Genomic DNA, 4,445 nt, shown 5'->3' on the forward strand with positions numbered 1-4,445 from the left:
AGGGTTGCTGAGATTACAAGTCATACATACCTCACGAACAAAAAGACTTCATTTAAAAATAAAAAATGATTAAACATGTTATTAATGATTTACTTATTTTGAATAAAATGTCCATTTTTATAATTTTCATGAATAAACAAGTTTAAATAAAAGAAACTGAAAAATTACAATTATGCTCATTTTGTTTCTTCCTCGATGAAATTGGAATATATATATACATGGTAACATAGAATAAGGTCTTTATCAGTCCTCATAAAGCATGCTACGGTTGTTTCTCAACAGAGAAGGCCTCACACTTCTTATAACCCTCTCCATCATGTTTCACTCTACAACCAAGTTATATTATTTTGGTTGTTTTAGATACTAGTACGTGTGATGAGGATAATTATTAATCAGATAAAAGAAAATACCAATACAAGACTTACAAAAGCTAATCGTGTGGGGCTTGATAGAACAAACAGTTTGGTCGTATAATCAATCACAAAGCATGATTCAAATCCTAGAAGAAGGTCTCCAGGTGAGCAAGAGCTACAAAATTCTGTAAAACAAAACATGTGCAAACATGCAAAAGATGTTTCAAAATCATAGTGTAATCCCACCAATTTGGAGGTGGTGTGTCATGCTCACGCAAGGAGGATTTTGCACGGTGTCTGTCAATCTAAAACAATACATGAAAAAGATGTTTAAAAGCCGCAGTGTCACCCCCACCAATTTGGAGGGTGGTGTGCTATGCTCATGCAAGCGTTGGGGAGAATTTTGCAATGTCTGCAAGTCTTCCACATTTCTATAGAAAATTGTGGAGTGTATGGTAGAGAGGGATGGATGATTCTAGAACATTAGATAGTTTGTCAAAATAGATAAATTGGAGAGAACTCTAGGACAGTGGAGAGTTCTGTAATATTAGTGGAGAGTTCTAGAGTCTCGATTTCTGTCATTGATTGTAATGTATCGTAATCGTCCATTAGTAAGGAGAAGCTTATATAAAAAGTGGAGTTCGGAGTTCTGATTTATGGTCATTAAATCCTAAAACATGCCATCAGGTTAATCGCACTGCAGGAGTTTACATTTTGCAAGGAGCACCAACGACTTGCTATGAACAAAAAGGAGAACGCCATTGATTTCCGATTCAGACCTCTATCCCCAATCTAAATAGGCTTAGAATGTATTGAATAGAGTGTTTGGTTGTGAAAATTATCTTTTTACTCGCCGTGATTGCAATACGCACGATGCATTTGGTCCATTAGGGAATAGATGACTTAGAATTGAAATCGGAGAAAATTTACATTTTCTTTAAATTCAATTTCAATTTCAATTTCAAATATGCAACGAGTACCAATTCCAAGCAACGTACAATTCCACATAAAATATATCATAATTAGTTATGATTTGATTTTATAAAAATCCCAATCTCTGGATGAAAAAAAAAAAAAAAAAAAAAAAACAAACAAACAGATTGAACTAAATCATTTGTTGTAAATGATATGGTGTAATCATGAAAAATAAAAAAAAGATATATTATAGAGAGACCTATAATCATCGATCCATTTGGTTGGTGGAAAAAAAAAAAATAATAAAATAAAACTACGATTCTCAATATAAAATATATATATATAAAATACAGATGAAATAGACTAAATCTATCGATGATTGATGCCATCGGATAACCAATTGTCCCTAGCATTGCAGAGATACAAGATGCAGAGAGATGATGGTGTTTGAGATATGAAGGGTTAAAAGAAGTTGAGAGTCGAATAGATACACACACCCTACCTTCACTGATGTTCGAACTTTCTACCTTTCCTTTGGAAAGAAAGGAGTGATACCGCTGAGTTTCCAACTTTCGACCTCCCCTTTGAAAAGAAAGGGTTGATACCGCTGAGTCAATTGGTCGATAAGAGAATAAGTTGAGAGAAGAGTTGTTAGTGAAGTCACCCAATATAGATCAAGTATTGTAATAAAAATCAGTATTTTATTTAGTTGTGCAAAATAAAATAAAATAAAATATACTAGAAATTGTAAAGAATATATATATATATATATATATATAATAGGATAAAATGCAAAAAAACCCATCTGAATTATGAGAAAACTAGCAACTAACCTCCTAAACTACTAAAAATGCAAGAAACCTCCTAAACTATGCAAAAAAAGTTACAAATCACTCCATTTGACCAAAGTCCAGTGAAAATTAGCTGTTAAAATTTGTTTAATCATTTTAAAGGACTATACTCTAAGTCACATAGAGCGGGAGCGGGAGCGCGAGAGCGAGAGCGGCATATCCCAAAAAATCTTAGAGCGGGAGCGCCGCTAGAGTGCCGCATTATAAATATATAAAATATTAATTTATAATAGTAAATATATGTTTTAAATAAATTTCATGCAAATAAAAAGGCAGAATAGTGAATCAAATATGAGTCCATTACAACCAATATAACCTGGTTTATAAAAATGCATAAATTAACAAACATGACAATCAAACAAGTTGCTTTATAAAAATAAAAAACATAACAATGAATAGGGCATAACAGAAAAAGCAATGTTCAAAAGCATCGTCTTTTATACATTTAACCTGCTTTAAGTTCTTAAGATGACAATCATTGTCTTTGAAATAGCAATGTTCAAAAGCAAAAGAAAAAGACAACAATACTTTAGTTTAGAAAGACTATAAGAGTGAATTAAGAGTCAATTACTAGTGAAAGAAGTTCAAGAATCATGAACCCAACACTTAATAGCAGAGAGAAAATTGAGAAATCAGAGATTTAGAAATTCATAATCAGAATAAGAAAAGTTATTCATTCATTTATTTCTTTACTAATAAATATTGTCTAATGAAGGTAAGTTACGTAAGTATTATTAAATATTAAGTATATTGTTATATTATTTGATTTTTACCTATAAAGGACAGAGTTTACTTAATTAAATTAAATTGATTACTTTTTGACATAATTAACCTTATTTGGTCTATTTAAGTTAGGGGTAAAATCGAAATTTCTCAAGATTCATACTAAAGTGAATTTATTGTCAAAAGTCGTTGCATTCTTAAACAAAATATGCGATTTTACCTTACACAATTCCTTGAATTGAACTTTAAAAATCGGCTAATTCTTAAATTGAATTCGCGAATTCAAAAACATGAGAGCGTGAATTTTTGGCGAATTCGCTCTCAAAACGCCAATTCGCGTGCGAAGCGATAGAGCGCCAGTGGTTTGAGCAAATTATGTGACTTAGACTATATTGCCTTTAGAGTCATAGATGGACAAAAATGCCCTTAATTTCCATGGACTCAACGTGCATGACCGGTGTTCTCGTCGTCCTACACCATTAAGCTTAAAGAGTGTGCATTAAGGTGAGGGCCAAGAGTTTTACATTTATAAAAGCCACTACTACCTTTCACTATAAATATAGCTAGGGCGAGTAGGGATCGTCCCAAGGGATTGTGAGGGTCGAACAAGGTTGTGGAATTGCTATTAGGTCGAGTGATCAAACAATTGGTTGGTTGGTTAATTAGACTAGAGAGCAACTAAATTAAACTAAGTGATAACAAAAGAATGCAATTAAGAGCAAATAAGAGAGAAAAGAGTCTTGGGGTTTAGAGATCACCACCAAGCAATGCATTTCTATACCATTGACAAGTGACTAATGAGGGCAAATGGTGTGTTGCAATATTGGTGTGTGTGTGTGTTTGGTTGATTCAACAAGCAAGGATGACTAGTTAAGCATATATTGTCTAAACAACATGTGAAAGGCACAATAGATCAAAATAAGTCATTAATCCTTTCATTAAGCTCACAATCCAAATACAACACAAGGTTAAAGACATATGCTACTTGTATTCAAAAGCATGGATCATTAAACAACAAGCATGAATCGTCCTCCCATTTAACACTACACTACCACTACACTACATCTATACTACTAACATGAAATTAAATTAAGGAAGAGGCACAATCCATCAAGGAATAAGTATGAACCATCAAGAAAATCACAAGAACATTCTTTTAAGCACAATGTTTTGACAATCTCCAGATTTATAGCATTAATACACATAAACTTGCATCAATAACACAAAATCTAGAGACAAGCACATGAACATCTATTCTAACATACATAGACATATGGATAGAATGAAATGATCAATTGAAAGCATTCAACCACATAAATCATTGAACAATCAAGATCTATACATATCAAAGCGTCAAAACATTAATTACAACACTAATCCCTCAATAATACACAAGATTAAAATATAGAAAGCATGATTGGGGCTAACTCTAGTCCCAAGAGGATGTTTAGCCACTCATGGTGATGTTGCTCCAACCCTCAAGGGCTAATTTCATGGAAGAAATCTGTTCCTTGTTGATGAAGAACTCCAATGGTGTCTCTATCCTCCTCTTCTTCTTCTTCCTTCCTAAAGCTTGCCTCCTTTGAGAATAATCCCTAGAATT

The sequence above is a fragment of the Cornus florida genome, unplaced genomic scaffold, assembly GCF_030987335.1.
Source record: "Cornus florida cultivar Cherokee Brave unplaced genomic scaffold, ASM3098733v1 CherokeeBrave_3.0.0_Hap2_Chr10, whole genome shotgun sequence".
NCBI lineage: Eukaryota > Viridiplantae > Streptophyta > Magnoliopsida > Cornales > Cornaceae > Cornus > Cornus florida.